Raw genomic sequence first — 17,901 nt, 5'->3', positions numbered from 1 at the left:
TGCCTTCTGAAAGTTTCGATTGAATCTGCTTCCACCACCCTTTCAGAGAGTGTGTTCCAAGTCTTAACATTTCCACCTCTAATTCTTTAGAGAATTATTTTAAATCTATGACCTTTGGTTGCTGACCCACTTGCCAGAGGAAACAATTTGTCCCTATTTTCTCTATCAAAACCCCTCATTTTTTTGAATACCTCTATTAGGTCTCCCCTTAACCTTCTCTGCTCTAAGGAGAACAATCCCAGCTTCTCCAATATCTCCACATAACTGAAGTCGCTCATCCCTGGTGTCATCCTGGTAAACCTCCTCTGTACCTTCTCTAATGCCTTGACATCCTTCCTAAAGTCTGGTGCTCAGAATTGTACACAATATTCCAACTGAGGCCTAACTAGTGTTTTATAAAGGTTTAGAATAACTTCCTTGCTTTTGTACTCGATGCCTCTATTAATAAAACCCAGGATCCCATATGCTTTATTAACAGTTTTTTCATTTTTTATGTGTTTGATAAGTGCTATTGTTAATTGCATACACTGAATGGAAAAGGAAAATGGTGGCCAGAAATGTGTGAAGAAATTATTTGAGTGATTTGATTGTTCTATTTTATGGTAGTTATCGGTAGTAAATTGTTAGGTTTGAAAAAGGATGTGAGTAATTTGGGTGGTTTGTGGTGCTTGGCCATTGCTGATTAGGTGCTTTCCTATCAGTTTTTTGTTTGCTTTGCATTTAATCAATGAGGATATTTAAGTCAATCCACATGGTTATTTTGGTTATTTGATCCAATTGTGGTTTTCTTTGCCTTACAGATATGTGATACTTTTAAAGTGTGACACTTTTGGGGTACGATACTTTTGACGTGTGACTTTTTCGAGTGGTCTAACTTTTGAGGTGTGACACTATGGTCATATGGCAGATACAAGAACTTTAGAACCAGAGAACCATAGAAGTTTACAACACAGTATGAGGACACTTGGCTCATCTTGTGCCTGTACTGTTTCCTTTCTAAAGCAATCCAAAATTAATTTCACTGTCCTGCTCTTTAGTGATAGACCTCTATCCTCCTCTGCTTCAAATATTTATCCGCCTTTCCCTTAAAAGATGCAATGGTCTCTGCCTCAACCACTCCCGATGGCAAAACATTCCATGTTCCAACAAACTTCTGGGAAAAGACATTTTTCCTAACTGCTCTTCTCACTCTTTTACTGACAATTTTAAAATGATGACCCCCTTGTCATTGATTCCCTAACTAGAGGACAACATCTTTCCTTATTCACCCTTTCGTGACCCTTCATAATTTAAAAAATATTGTTTAAATCTCATCTTATCCTTCTCTGCTCCAAAAGAAATGGTCCCAGTACCTCAAGTCTCTTCTCATAACTGTAGTTTCTCATCCCTGGTTATCATCATGGTGAATCTACAATGTACTTTCTCTGTAGCTTTAATGTCCTTTCTTTCAAAAATAGGGTACACATTACTCTAACTGTAGTTTAACCACTGACTTGTATAAATTTGTATGAACTTTAAATGATATAGATAGGTTGTCTAAGTGGACAAGAACTTGATAAATTACTACTGCAGCTTAAGGTTTTCACTGCAAGAAAATTCTAAAATGATTAGAATCATAGAAAGGTTACAGCACAGTAGGAGGCCATTTGGCCCATCGAGTCTGCACCGGCTCTATGCAAGAGCAATCCAGCTAGTCCCACTCCCCTGCCCTTGCACTGTAGCCCTGCAATTTTTTTCCTTTCAAGTACTTATCCAGTTCCCTTTTGAAGGCCATGATTGAATCTGTCTCCAGTGGTTAGGATCTGGGCAGTGCATTCCAGATCCTAACCACTCGCTGTGTAAAAAAGTTTTTCTTCATGTCACGTTTGGTTCTTTTGCCAATCTCCTTAAATCTATGTCCTCTGGTTCTTGACCCTTCCGCCAATGGGAACAGTTTCTCTCTATCTACTCTGTCTAGACCCTTCATGATTTTGAATATTTCTATCAAATCTCCTCGCAACCTTCTCTGTTCCAAGGAGAACAGCCCTAGCTTCTCAATTCTATCCACGTAACTAAAGTTCCTCATCCCTGGAATCATTGTAGTAAATCTTCTCTGCACCCTCTCTAAGGCCTTCACATCTTTCCTAAAGTGCGGTGCCCAGAACTGGACACAATACTCCAGTTGTGGCCAAACCAGTGTTTTTTTAAAGGTTCATCATGACTTCCGTACTTCTGTACTTTATGCCTCTATTTATAAAGCCCAGGATCCCATATGCTTTTTTAACTGCTTTCTCAACCTGCCCCACCACCATCCCCGTATCTAGAATGTTTGGAAGATTATGGCCAGTGCCTCCACAATTTCCAACCTTACTTCACTCAGCAACCGAGGATGCATCCTATCTGGACCGGATGACTTATCTACTTTAAGTACAGCTACCCTTTCAAGTACCTCGTCTTCATCAATTTTTAGCCCATTCAGTAACTTAACTATATCTTCCTTTACTGAGTCTGTGGCAGCATCTCCTTTCTTGGTAAAGAGAGATGCAAAGTACTCATTTAGTACCTTAGCCATCCCCTCTGCCTTCATGAGTAGATCTCCTTTATGGTCCCTAATCAGCCCCACCCCTCGTCTTACTACCCATTTACTGTTCACATGCCTGTAGGAGACTTTTGGATTCCCTTTTATATTGGCCGCCAGTCTATTCTCATACTCCCTCTTTGCCACTCTTTTTCACTTGAATTATGACTTCAATCACAATTAAACTGGATATATAACTAATTAGCAAATCAATGCTTTTAAATTAGTAATTAAGTTTATGACATTGCAATTTCATAGAATTTTATTGTTGCCATCAGTGTATCTAATTTTCACTGGGTGTCTTCTTTTGGTCATATGATTCTATTGTTCAATCTTTCCTATAAAAGCCTGTGTATATTTGCTCAGGGAGTACTTCAAGACAGTTACAGTGGGAAAAATCTGTGATAAATAATTTGTTTTTCAGCACATGCTGCCATATGACCAGGAAATTAATTGGAAGATATGTGTTTTCTTGTAAAGGATCTGTTTAGAGCATAAAGTCTATGATATCCAACATGGCAGCAGTCATAGGGATCAACTTCATAATAACTGATCCAAAAGACTGCTCTTATTGCTGGATGTGGGAGCTTCCTGTGCACAAATTGGCTGCTGCATTTCCTACATTACAACTGTGACGACACTTCAAAAGTACTTAATTACCTGTAAAGTGCTTTGGGACGTCCTGAGGTTGTGAAAGGAACTATATTGAACTCATATTCTCTGGATTATTAGTCGAGGCTTCTGGATTACTAGTCCAATAAAATAACCACCACACTACCATACCCGAAACCGCCTCCACCAGTCCCTGTGGCAAAGCATTCCTTGGTCTAACAACTCTGTGTAAAGAAACTTTTAGAATCTTTCCTCACGTTCTTTCTATCCATGCTGTTACATATACTCTTATATTATACATCTGAAACTTTGCAACAGGCTTCCTGTGAGACACTTTATTGAACACTTTCTGTAAATTTATATACATCCAACTGCATTCCCTTTATCTGTGCAATCAGTGACTACTTTAAAAAAGATTCTACTAAATTTTGTCAAAATGACTTCTCGAACAAATCCATGTTGGCTGTCATGGAGGATGCTATGCAGCTTCAAAGGATCACTAATTTGATATTGGATTATGGATTCCAAGAGCTTGCCCATAGCTGACTGCAGAATGACTGGTCTATAATTTCCAGGTTTCTCCTTCTCTCCCCTCCATTCTATTTTCCGAACAGAGCTGTGATTTATTCATTCAAAATCTAAAACCGGAGGGATTGTACTGTGAACTCACATCTTATAATACTATTGCAGCATTATATCGACTTAAAATTAAAATGCCTGCAAGGCCACATAATCCAAAAAATAAATTAAGGCCCTGGAAATCTACGCGGCCATTTATGCCAGTGTTGCACCCAGGAGATGACACTTTCCGCCCAATGATGGAAACCAGTATAAATTGCGAGGCCAGCTTATTTGACTATCCATTGGCATTGGCTGAGAACTGCTCCTGTGTAATATGGGAGTACAGCACTGGGGGGGAATGAAAATTGCAGGTGCAGGCCTTCATAAAGCTTAGAATGACTGAAGATTTCAGCAACAGGCTGGGGGAGCAGTGGGTAAGTCATGAATATTTTGCAAGACTGAGGTAACTGTCAGGTATGTGTAGTAAACAGTTCATGAGACAGTTTGTGGCACTTTTAAACCATGGGGTTTATTTTCACTATCTGGGTCTTGAGCATCACGTGGGTGGCTTGCAGAGGGGAAAATCTGGTGGGGAGGATCACGGGCCGATAATAGAAACCGCCAGATCTTTCTTCCATTGAAATGAATGGAAGGAAATTTGGACAATTTCCCTAACAGGCCTATGATTCTCCCCGCCTGATTTTACTCTCGGCGCTCCACTCAGGCAATGTTTAAGGCCCACGTAGTAAAGACAAAAATCAACCCCCATGTCTTCAAGTGGAGGACCTGTCAGAGGCACTCAATGAAGTGTGGCTATTCTCACCCATTCTAAGTTTATGCCATCCTTTCCTGCAGATCCATCACAGCAGCGGAAGACAGAAATGAGTACAACATTTTAATGAGACTGACTATCAGGCCCTCCTGGTGGAAATGCAGCAAGGGAGAGGGAGAGAATGCAGGGTTGCCATGGGGCAAAACCTCAGCAAAGTGTCTCACAGGCTACATGGAGGGAAATGACAGTGACTTCTAAAGTTAATGGCTAGGAATTTCCTCAAGGTTTCTTTTGCTCTGCTGCCATAACTTTGGCAGAAATTCCATTTACACACAAAATGGGGTTTCCGCTGAGCGGGAAAAGCCCCGAGGAAATTCAATCATATTAACTGCACAAGTCATCCATCACACTGCTGTGTGGTTAAGGGCTTCACTAATTCTGGATCTGATAATATATGTGTTGTCATCTCCTCTAACAGCAATTACATGCATGTCGCAAAGAGAGCATGAAAGCAAAGAGAGGGGGTTCTTGTGACTGGAAGCTGTTTCCAGTGGAGTCCCGCAAGGCTCAGTACTAGGTCCCTTGCTTTTTGTGGTATATATTAATGATTTAGACTTGAATGTGGGGGCTTGATCAAGAAGTTTGCAGATGATACAAAAATTGGCCGTGTGGTTGATAGTGAGGAGGAAAGCTGTAGACTGCAGGAAGATATCAATGGACTGGTCAGGTGGGCAGAAAAGTGGCAAATGGAATTCAATCCAGAGAAGTGTGAGGTGATGCATTTGGGGAGGGCAAACAAGGCAAGGGAATACACAATAAATGGGAGGATACTGAGAGGTGTAGAGGAACAAAGGGACCTTGGTGTGCATGTCCACAGATCTCTGAAGGTAGCAGGCCAGGTAGATAAGGTGGTTAAAAAGGCACACGGGATACTTTCCTTTATTAGCCGAGGCATAAAATATAAGATCAGGGAGTTTATGCTAGAACTGTATAAAATATGGTTAGGCCACAGCTTGAGTACTGCATACGGTTCTGGTTACCACATTACAGGAAAGATGTGATTGCACTAGAGAGGGTACAGAGGAGATTTATGAGGATGTTGCCAGGGCTGGAGAATTTTAGCTATGAGAAAAGATTGGATAGGCTGGGGTTGTTTTCTTTGGAGATTTAATTGAGGTGTATAAAATTATGACGGGACTAGATAGTGTGGATAAGGAGGACTTATTTCCCTTAGCAGAAGGGTCATGACCGGGTGCTTGGATTTAAAATAAATGGTAGTAGGATTAGAGGGGAGCTGAGGAGAAATTTTTTCACCCAGAGGATGGTGGGGGTCTGGAACTCACTGCCTGAAAGGATGGTAGAGGCAGAAACCCTCAACTCATTTATAAAGTACTTGGATGTGCACTTGAAGTGCCGTAACCTACAGTGCTATGGACCAAGTGCTGGAAAGTGGGATTAAGCTGGATAGCTCTTTTTCGGCCGGCACGGACACGGTGAGCTGAATGGCCTCCTTCTGTGCCGTAACTTTCTATGATTCTATGTAGAACCTCAAAATTCTTTCCTCCACTTTAATAGGGTGATACCAGCAAATCTATCATCTCAGCTATCTGATGCCACCTGAGAGACATCCCTCAAATGTTAGCTTCCCATCTTCTTTCCAACCTGGTTGCGATCCTGCTGTGTCCTCTATTTCATCCCCTTAACTGCAAATGATGACTACCTACATCCCAGATACTGCTTTACAAAAGCTCATATATTTATTTATTTGTCTATCACTAATAGTTCTTCTCCAAGATTTCCCAAAACTTTTTTTTTTACAACTAACAACTACGTCATTACATCATAAAAACTACCATACAAACTTAACAAAGTAGATAATGCAATGCATTGTCAACTCCATCTCTCCTGGCCAGTCTCCGATCCTCCACCTTCTGTAAACGTCAGCTCACCCAAACTCTGTTGCCCATATCCTATCCAGGGCCAAGTCCCGCTCATCCATCACCCTTGTCCTCGCTGACTTACATTCCCTTCGGGTTCTCCAACGCCTCAAATTTAAAATTCTCATTCTCGTGTTTAATTCCTTTCATGGCCTCACCCCTCCCTTTCTCTGTGCCCTGCTCCAGCCTTACAACTGTCCCCCAAACTTTCCATTCCTGTGATTCTGGCCTCTTGTGGATCAAACCCCTCTCCCTTAGCCCCACCATTGGTGGTCGTGCCTTCAGACACCTAGGGGCTCGATTTTACCGTCGGGTTTCCTGTGGGTTTCCAGCGGGGGGGCCCCGAAAATCCCGATATCCAGTCACGTGACCGGATCGTGCCACGATCCCGCCCACTTCCGGGTTCCCCGATGACGTGCGGGGGTGCATGCGTGGCCCCCGCTGGTGGGAATCCCGCAGGCAATTAAAGCCAGCAGGATGCCACTTGAGGTTATTTATTTCGCTTGTTCAGGTCATTAACTGACCTGATTAAGGGACTGTATGTGATTTTGGGGAAACATGGGACTGTTTCACACACTGGGGGAAACAGTCCTAGTTGAACTGGACGTGTTGCAGCCGTCAGCCTGTGGCAGCTGCAAAGGTCCATTTGACAGGTGGGGGGGGGGGGGGGTGGGGAGACCCTCACCCATTGCAGGAGGCCGCTCTGTCACTTGGGACAAAGTGTGGCCTCCACCACCCCCCTCCGGACGCTCAAAGTCACCAACCTGCACACTCACCCCGGGGTCCGGAGACATGTGCCTACCTTGCGGACCCCCTCAGATGTACATATTGCGGATGGGGGCCGCCGTAGCTGCAGTCATGTGACCCCCTCGGAGGGCGAACAGCATCACCAGCCTCACCAGCCTCGCCATCCACGCCGTCCATCTCTGACACGTGGAGCTCCACAACAGAGTGCTGTGACACATCCACCTGTACAGCAGGAGGGAGGGCTACCGCAGAGAGAGATGCATCGCAGAGGGCACTACCCTCGCCACAGGGTCCACAGACCGAGGCGCAGCTCCCCGGACCTCTCCGAGCAGCAGTGCACACGGAGGCGCAGATTCACTCGACATGTAGTCGTGGAGATCTGCAGGCTCTTTCATGCCGAGCTGCTCCTGGCTGACCCCAGCACCATCTGCTTACCTGTCGCTGCCAAAGTCACCACTGCCCTCCACAACTTCTCCTCCGCATCCTTCCAGGGTGCAGCCGGGTACACCGCCGATGTCTCTCAGTCGTCTGCGCGGAAGAGCCCTACAAATACACCTGCACCTACTCTGCAGTAACACAATGGGTGGCATCAGTGGTGGGTCCTCATAGTGATACCCAGGAGCGGGCATTATTGGACACAACAGACAGGATTCGCGGAGACATGGCAGTGGTGGTGCCAATATAATGTGTGATGTTTGTTGCTCTGAAATTCAATATAGGTAACACCCATGGCAAACCCTCAGACACCCTTGTGCATCCCCTTCATGCTCACGACACGTTTGCCGTACGCTGCCTACTGCACATATGTGATGCATGCCCTGTGGCTGCAGCACAGGTGGTGGCAGGTTGAGTGAGGCTGGCCGTGAGGGAGATGCTCGAGAGGGTGAGTATGGGATAGAGCCATGAGATTGTATGAGGATTGGGTTGCGTGTTCGTGGCGGGGTGAGTACTCGCGAGGTGAGTAGGTGCAGGTAAGATGAGGATGGGGTTTGAGTGGGTATGAGGGGTGATGTGACAGAGTAGTGTTGGCGGTGCCGAAGGAGATGTGGGGTGGGGGCAGTGTTGTGGCAGACGGAGTGTAGGGGAAAGACTACGTGTTCTCACTGTGGCTGACCTACTGCGGTCATTGGAGCGCCTCCTGCACTGTATGCAGGTGGGCGATATGTTGGTGGTGCAGGGGACCCCCTCTGCCACCTCGAGCCAGACCTTCTTGGTGGCAGAGGCAGGCCACTTCCTCCCGCCCGCCGGGTGGAAGATCTCTGTCCTCCCCCTCCTCCTCACCCTATCTGATGATACCTGGGGTGAGGCATCATTAAACTGGGGGCAGCCTTCCCCCTGGGCTGCTCCATGCTGTAATTTGTTCCATTGGTTGCAGCACCTGTCAGTGGAGGACTGCCCCTTTAAATAGAGCTCCTCCAGATGACAGATCCTACTGCGCATGCGCAGCCCGCCCGACGCGCAGACAAGCAGCGCGGACCCCGGAGGAGCAGGTAAATGATTCCAATTAGTGGATTGCCTGCTACGATCGCGCGGGCAACCCACTAATTTCACCGGGCACGGAGGCCACGCACCCGAAACCCAACCCGCCGGAAACCCGCAGGCCTGCTAAAATCAGGCCCCTAGGCTCCACGCTCTGGAATTCCCTCCATAAACCCCTATGCCTCTCCACTTCCCTGCCCACCTTTAATACCCTCCATAAAACCCATCTCTTTGACCAGGCTTTTGGTCAACCCTCCTAATATCTCCTTGTTTGACATTTTTTGCTAATGCTCTGTGTAGCACCTTTGGCTGTTGTCCTGTGTTAAAGCCGTTGTACAAATGCAAGTTGTCGTTGTTGCAATCGTAAGATTCATACAACATGTGTCATTTGAATATAAAACTTATAGGCCTGTCACATACATGTTATACAGTCAGTTCCACTCATTGTATAAATATCATGTCACACTGAGACTATTATGTGCTGTATATATTTTAGTGTAGTTGAGACAGATAACATATTTGCTTAAGACCATACGCCACTGATTTCCATGGAGGTTCTACCGGTCCACCACTATATGTTTGGTGGAAGATCCACATAAACCCCGGAGAAACGATGCAAACACCATTTACGCCATTTCTACAGGGTTTCCTCAGATCTTCCACCCAAGTTGCAGCAGATGATTCGGAGGAATCCCCGTGGAAATTTCACCAATACTTTCTTACTACGGGAATGGCCACATTAGTAATTCTTCATGATCCAGAGATATTCTGCCCCAGAAATGAATTCACACTTGAATAAATGGTCCTTTTAAACAAACATCCTCCCTTAGAAATCTTTCTTTAACAGGCTTTTAGCGTTTGCAGCTAGCGGCGTCTAAAACAATAATGCCTCTCAACCTGCAATGCATTAAAAGGATGAGATTTGAATCAGCTCTTGGGTAAAAGCATGGTTTTCTGTAGAGCCATCAAATCAGCTGTATTTGCCAGCCTGGTAGTGTTGTCCACCACTGCTACTTTTCTCAGTGATACTATTTAATGTTTGCAACATCCTTATTAAAATGGAACAGTTGAGAGGTGTGATCAAAACATCACAAGAAATTAATCCTACCTTAATAAAAAGAAAGATTTGAATTTATATAGCATCTTATTACAGCTCAGAGGTGTCTCAAAGTACTTCATATATAATTGAAGCACAATGACTGTTATTATGTTGGAAAATAGAGTAGCCACTTTGCACAGAGCAAGATGATAAAAACGGCAATGAGATGAATGACCAGTTAACTTGTTTTTTGTAATGGTGTTGGTTGAGGGAGGAATGTTGACAAGGGTAGCAGGAAAACTCCTTGATCTTCTTTGAATAGTGCCGAGATATACCAACTAATATAGTCCTTAGTATATGCCTACCTTACTGTCCACAATATAAGATAGACATGATCTGTGTTTAACATCTCAGCTGAATGAAGCACCTCCAACAATGTAGCATTCACTTCATCTCATTCTAGATTTTGTGCTCAAGTCCTGAAGTGGGATTTGAATCAAACCCTTCTGACTTGGGGACAAGTGTGCTGCTAACTGAGGCAAGCTAACACTGGCAACTATCAAACACCTTTGAAAAGGACAGCAGCATCCACTTAACAGTTACCTTAGTCTTTCCTAAAAGTATCAGCTAATATGTTCCTTAATGTTTGCCTACTTTTAATCAACATGCCAAGTAAGGTATTGACTGTACACTTTTGCTTTAAATATGAATCTTTCCAAATCATTTATTCCCTCCTAATTTTATTGTTATTTCAAATGTCAGATTAAAATATTCAGAATTCCAAAACTTTCACATCATGAGGCAGAAAGAGTGCTTATGTGATGGCTTGCTGTTATTAAATAAAATCATTGAGCTGACATATACATGCACCAGTGGAATTAGCTCATCAATAACCACTAGCTAAAATAAAATGCATTCCAAAACCATGACTAATGTATCTTTCCACCATGGGGCTGATCTCTATCGGATTGATTTATGAATTGGCCAATCATGTTTCAGCATCCCCTAGAACGTACATGCAGGAGGAATGAATGGATCTTTGCTACTGTCCTTTTCTAAAAAGCCTGGTGGACAACTATTGCAATAGCCTCTGTTTCTTGAAATATTTTGTCTGCTTTGGAAGCAATGCTGTATCGTAGGAACTGATTTATGGGGAAGTTTGTTTATAGGGAGCATGTGCTCAAACACCATTCACCCTCCTACGCATTTCTTAAAGAGCCGTGTCATCTGGCATTGCCTCAGAAGATCTCAACCGTGCACCTGAATATGTTTGGAATCTGCCTCATTTACACGGCATAGTGGATTCCACAACACCAGCAGCAATACACAAATACTGCACACGTGCTAGCTTATGTATTCATAGTTATTTGAAAGTTGCAAATCATGACTTTAATTTCTGACAGCAGAACTTCCCTGACGTCTGTGCAGGCCAGCGAATGGGGAGCCACATTATTGGCTTTTACAACCTCATTGAAAATTCAGCCTGCCCACAACCAGAGAAAATGGTGGTCAGCAGCATTTATATTTGTTGCTGGTGTCTCGGGAGAAGGCAGACTGGGGAAATCATTACTTGGCTCTTCAAACCTTCTGAGCCTGTAACACTACCCAATTCACGTGACAGCACTGCTGCTAAAGTTAGGGCTGGTGGCAAGCTTGGAGTAAATCCTAAATAAGAAACTGTTGCTATGAACAATCTGATATATATACCTATCTAAAAAAAAACTTTATTTGGCCAATTTCACGATCCTGGCAAAAATGGCCCTGGGAGCTGATTTTGCCAGATTTGCTAGGTCAGCTAATTTAAAGAAATGTATATGGGCTTCCTGTTAGGAGTTACAGCCAAAATGCAACGTACAATTGAAGCCTAGCCACACTTAAATCTTTCAAGGGCTTCTATTTGGACACTTGGCAGCAATTATATTGCAGTGCTAGCTGGGAATGAGCCACAGGCATAACACCTGAGTGCAGAGTTTACCTTGCCTACCACTGATGGGCCGCCTCTATGTTGCAAGTTTGTTGCAGGAAGTGGGCGCAAGCACTTCAACTTACTAAAAATAGAAAAGCACGGAACTAGCAGGCCAGAAAGAAATTTTCCTAAATCAGCACTGCTTCTGCACCAATTGTGCACCTGTTCTCCAAGCACACTGTGCCATGGAATCAGCCCTTATATGAGTTTCCCAAGGCTTCATGCTGTGTACCTATGTGACTCATAAGAGGCAAAAGCTTGGACACAGTAACCCTACAGCACATTGAACCCTACATCACATTAGCAATATGTTGGGAAATATTTTAAGTCCAGTAATAGAAATAGCTGATAACTGTCGATATAATAAACTATGGGGTAGATTTTCAACTTGTTGCCCGAACGCAAAACTGGCCTTGAAGATTGGCCGTCCATTGTAGAAGCCACCCAATTTACATTCCTCGGATGGCAGGTTGAAAATCTACCCCTGCATTTCTTTACATATCATTGAATCCTGATAAATACATAGCTGCTTAATGAGATATTTCTGTAAATTGCAAATGAAACAAGCAATTTGCAATTCTGTATATGACAGCCCATTTAATCATTCATTCAGCTATTCAGTGCAAACAAACACAGAAGATATTTAACAAAAACATATACTTTACATAAAATGATTAGATTCCTAAAATGCACTGCTGTCTCTAGATGACAATTGGCAGCATGTTGACTATATTTAGTGTGTTGAGCATCACACAAACAGATAATGAGGGGATATTTTAAGCTTGGATCAGGATTCTGTATTCGAGGGGTATGCTTGGATCAGAAAATGTATATTAATACTAGTGGATTTCCCATGGCATGGCTCATGGTGAGTCAGTGGATACATTATATTGACTGATGCAACTATTATTATGCACACTGATTTACAGTAATTGAATAAATCAAATTGGGTTTCTATTACTGAGTAATGTGGGAGCGTTGGTCATATTTTCAGGCTCAAATCCCATGATTGTATGCATCTTTGCACATAATAGGGAGAATTTTCCTCTCAAGTTACGCCAGTTTCCCAATGTAACCCCAGTACGAGGGCAGAAATTTGGGTGCGGACCAGCCTCACGGGGTCTCAGACCATTTCTGCCCCCATAGCAATCTTCTAGGGTCATTGAGTGATAGAAGCTCACATCCTAAAATAGCACCAATGACACACTAATGATGGAATGTCATCATATACCATATTTCCCATTATTACCACCTCAACAACACTGAATGGACTGTACTCTGTTTCTCTCTCCACAGATGCTACCTGAACTGCTGAGTGTTTCCAGCATTTTCTGTTTTAATAACTCTGAAATTACGTTGTACCTCCATGCAACAGGCATTCAGCACTCTTAGGAGCATCATCACAATGACTCGGAGTCCTTTCTTTTTGGGTACAGAGGTCAGTGGAGTTGATGTAGAGGCCATTGATATGGATCTCTCAATCAATGGATTACTGTCAATTTCCTGGAAATGTTGTTGCTTCGTGCCCCTTTAAGCTACTGCAGGTTTCTGAGGTTTGTTACAGCAGCTATATACCAACGTCCAAGTGGAGTCTTTGGTGCAGTGAGAACATGGCGAGACTGTGCACCAAATATGATAAAGGTAATTAATGGTAAGCGTAATAATTGCCTTGCATTCATTTCTCACTCAGATGTTAACCCATGGTGCCTTCTTAACTCTACTACTCCTATCAGGTGCCACCTAGTGCCCCCAGCAAAGCTGGTGGAAGGCTGCTGTTCCTCATATTGGGAGTTTTGAAATGCTCATGGATTTTGACTTCCGGGCACTCGAGCCTGTGAGGACCCGGCTGCAGACTGCTGCACCTTGGCTACTGCTGGGGCAGTCTGGCCCAGCTGACTTTCTGGAACATGGTGGGTATCGGTTGAGGGGGTGGCGGAGGAGCAGACATGCTGACATCCTGAGAGTGGGCAACACACGCCGCTCCCATCGCACCTCGATAACTGCCGTGGGGCTCATCACTTCCACTGATCTGCGGGAGAGCAGATTGCAGAAGATGAGTGACTTCTTGAAAGCCCACATCTATTCGGTCCTTCAATCTGTCCAAGGTGAACACCTGTCTCTCCAAGGTAGAGGCCAGAGTCTGCATGGCAGCCATTTGAGCTTCCATCAAAGACTGCTGACACTGACTTGCTTTGTAAGTATCTGTCAGAATCAAGGTGCTGAAATTTATAAAAAATGATGGAAGTACACAGTAACTTCATGAGCATCTGAAAAGGTAAAACATCCATTAAGGTTAATGCTTCACATTGAGACCTTACGTCAAAATATTAACCTGTTTCCTTTGGCTTTGCTGTGAATTTCCAGAAAGTTCTGTTTTTATTTCAGATTTTCAGCATTTGCAGCTTGTTTTCATTTTGCTATAAAATCAAGGTGCTCCTCCACAAAGAGGAAGGGAAGTTGGAAAGCTAATCACCTCACAATGCTCTGGGCTATAGGCTACCTCCTAGTGCTTGACTCAAGAGTGGCATTCGTTGCTGGTTGCCTACCTACATTTTCCATTCTGTAACCCTCCCATTTGCAATTTTCAGGTCACTCCTCCCCTCTCAAAAGGAAGCTGAAGAGAGGTATCAGAATGGAGAAATTATATTTTTTTAAAAAGAAAAACGACCATATCCAGATCACATATAGTGGTTCTGAATAACAGTTTTTCAGAAATAAGTATTTTATATTGTCAGATACAAACAAAATCTTTTCCACTCAGTTACAGATAAGGGTATCTTCAGCAGGTGTTAGATAGTGCTGAGTTTATATTGTAATTTCTAACACTTATTTCAAGCCTTTGACCATCCAGGTCAATTGTCCTGCCAACACAGCATCAATGTGAAGAACTTTAAGAAAAAAAAGTAAAATTGCAAGTAGACATTTTGGTCAAATGCTTGGTTCTGATGTAAATGTTCAGAAGCAGTTTTGTGAGGTGGAACTATGCTCTTTCAAGATCTCGAGAAAGCAATGCACTGTTTTAATGCTATCACCAACCCATTGTGATTATTGAAAAGCTCTTACTATGGGAGTTATGTTAGGAGTTTGATTGTGTATTTCATTTGTAAATGTCACACATATGCAGCATTTCATTTAGCAGTTAAAAGGAAGGTGACTGTCGTGCAGGCTGATATATAAGTTGTACCGTAGAGAAGGCACTTGGCTGAAACCTGAATGTAAAATCTGAATGGTGAAAGGTTAACATTTTTTCAGGGCATAATTTATTGCTGACCAAGGCGATCAGCAAGTGGTCCGCACGTAACGTCCTCGAGACCCTGCGGGAAAAGGAGATGGTGGATCCTGTCGGTTGGTTCCCCCAGCAGACTGTCAATGTCATTTGGCAGAACGCCTCATCGCCAGAGCTTTCAAACAAGCACCAAGACCTAGCTTGGCTGGTGGTGAGAAGGGCCCTTCCCGTCAGATCCTTCATGTACTCCCGGACTCTCAGTGCCACCGCGCGCTGTCCCCGAGGAGGCTGCGGTGGAGACGAGACCGTCAGCCATCTCCTTCTGGAATGTGCCTTTGCAAAGAAGGTCTGGAGAGAGATGCAGTGGTATCTGTCCAGGTTCGTCCCGAGCAGTTCTGTAACACAGGATTCTGTGCTCTACGGGCTGTTCCCGGGGACGCACACTGAGACGGACATCAGCTGCTGCTGGAAGACCATCAACTTGGTGAAAGACGCCCTTTGGTCTGCCCGAAACCTGCTGGTCTTCCAGTACAAGGAGCTGTCCTCGACCGAGTGTTGCAGACTGGCACATTCCAAGGTCCAGGACTACGTGCTGAGGGACGCACTGAGGATGGGTGCGGCCGCCGCAAAAGCTCTGTGGGGAAAGGCAACCGTTTAGAGCCTTCCCGCCATTGTAAACCGAGGGGCTGCAATCAGGGGAAAAACCCCTCGGGCAGAATGTAAAATTCTAACTGATGTAATGTAACTGTAATGAATCTGTAATGAACCTGTAAAGAATCTGTAACGTACCTGTTATCAAAAATGTGTATTGAGTGTATTGCAATGAGGCACCCTAGAGTGTCATGAACTGTAATTATAGTCCAATGTGTTCATTGAACTGTACTTGATGTAACCTGCAAATTGTATAATCTGTATTGTGTACGTTTGGAATGTGATATGGCAACTGTATTGTATGTATTGCTGCAAATTTTATGAATAAAGTATATTTTTTGAAAAAAATTTTTTTATTCTTGATAAAACTTTATGGAAATTCTCCATAAATAATAAATCTGTTGCGAAGCTGCAAATGAAAGAAAACATATTTTTTTTTAGTGTGCTGTAAGTTTTGGCAGAGTTCTCCTAGATACAGAGCCATGAACTGCAGCTTGGTGTACAACCCTGAAAAAGGCCCAGAAAAAAAAACTTAGCACTGTGGTCAAATTGGATGCACAGGGCTGCAGGGAATATTTAGCCATAGTTTTGAGTGGAATTGCAATCCCCATTTTACTTGCTAACAGTGTTCAGATATGAATCTATTGCCCTTGGGGCCCATTTTAACAGGAGATGTATGTTCAGTACTATAATTGTACACGATTTTTTCATGCACGGCGAAGCATATGGAGTGCCCTGACTTACCCAGCACAGAAACATCCACCAAATTTCAGCTACAGAATAACAACGGACAGTACAAACAAACCCTGATGTGTGGATTGGCAAACATTTGGGCAAATAATACTGGGTCTTTGTTTGTAGTGTTTTATTCTAATGTGTAGTAATAATATACATTCATGTTTCTTCAGAAATTCTGGACATGCTACCCAGGCTTTACCTCTTCTTTCTCACCTTTGACATTTCTGCATAACCACAAAAGAAATAAACATAATAGCATGGACCTCCCATTTGCAATTTTCTCATGGCGACATTGTCACAACAAGGGGAAACAATATTAAACACAGCACTTGACACCCTCACAGTAAAGAATTCTGTCTCCAGCCTGTGGTGAAGGAACAAACTTTTGACTACAGTGACCAGTTTCAAAAATAATCCGAACATTGTACAACTTCATTCTTTATAACCGGAAAAGTATATCCATTTGCTGTATTCAGATGGAAAGCAGAATTGCTCAGACTGATATGTGGGATATTAAAGTGCAGTGCGTCAAGCAGCTTGCTATATACAATGCCACAAATTGATATCATGAGCCTGGCATTTGTGATTTCCTATAAAATTAGTTGTCAGTCTCAGCCTTGGCATGTGGGAAAGTTGCAGAGTAGCGATGTGGATTGGGGAGACACAGCCTGCCGGAAGGATGGTTACAGAGTAATGTAGGCCTGGGAACAAGTTAAATGTAAAATGCCTGGCCCACACTGGAACCGGTAGAGTGAAAAAAAACTTCAAAATGAAAGTGGGATTACTGCATTGTACCCTGGGAAGTATTCTTTTTGCACAAATAATTATGGTTTGTTTATTTACACTCAAATATTTGATGCCATTTTTAAAACTTAGATTTTTGAGCTAAATTATTTGTCAGGCATGAGAATGTTCTTAATTCACTATTTGGACAATTGTATATTACACAACCAACAGTTTGCAAATGCTATGTTTGTCACTATGATTAGCAAATATTCGTAGACTGCAAAAAAAATTCAGCTGGAATTTCCGTGGGAGTTCTCCAATGGAACCCCTGGAGAAACGGCATAAATGGCTAAAGATGCCCATTTGTGCTGCTTCTCCAGAATTTCTGCCGCTCTCCTGCTGAAGTTCTGAGTAGAATTTGGATTTTTTTTTATATTCGTTCATGGGATGTGGGCGCCACTGGTAAGGCCGGCATTTATTGCCCATCCCTAATTGCCCTTGAGAAGGTGGTGGTGAGCCGCCTTCTTGAACCGCTGCAGTCCGTGTGGTGAAGGTTCTCCCAAAGTGCTGTTAGGAAGGGAGTTCCAGGATTTTGACCCAGCGACGATGAAGGAACAGCGATATATTTCCAAGTCAGGATGGTGTGTGACTTGGAGGGGAACGTGCAGGTGGTGCTGTTCCCATGTGCCTGCCGCCCTTGTCCTTCTAGGTGGTAGAGGTCACGGGTTTGGGAGGTGCTGTCGAAGAAGCCTTGGCGAGTTGCTGCAGTGCATCCTGTGGATGGTACACACTGCAGCCACTGTGCGCCGGTGGTAAAGGGAGTGAATGTGTAGGGTGGTGGATGGGGTGCCAATCAAGCGGGCTACTTTGTCCTGGATGGTGTCGAGCTT

The sequence above is a fragment of the Heptranchias perlo genome, chromosome 4 (genome assembly GCF_035084215.1).
Source record: "Heptranchias perlo isolate sHepPer1 chromosome 4, sHepPer1.hap1, whole genome shotgun sequence".
Lineage (NCBI taxonomy): Eukaryota > Metazoa > Chordata > Chondrichthyes > Hexanchiformes > Hexanchidae > Heptranchias > Heptranchias perlo.
The sequence above is the reverse complement of the archived record's forward strand: the minus strand, read 5'-3'. Positions refer to the sequence as shown.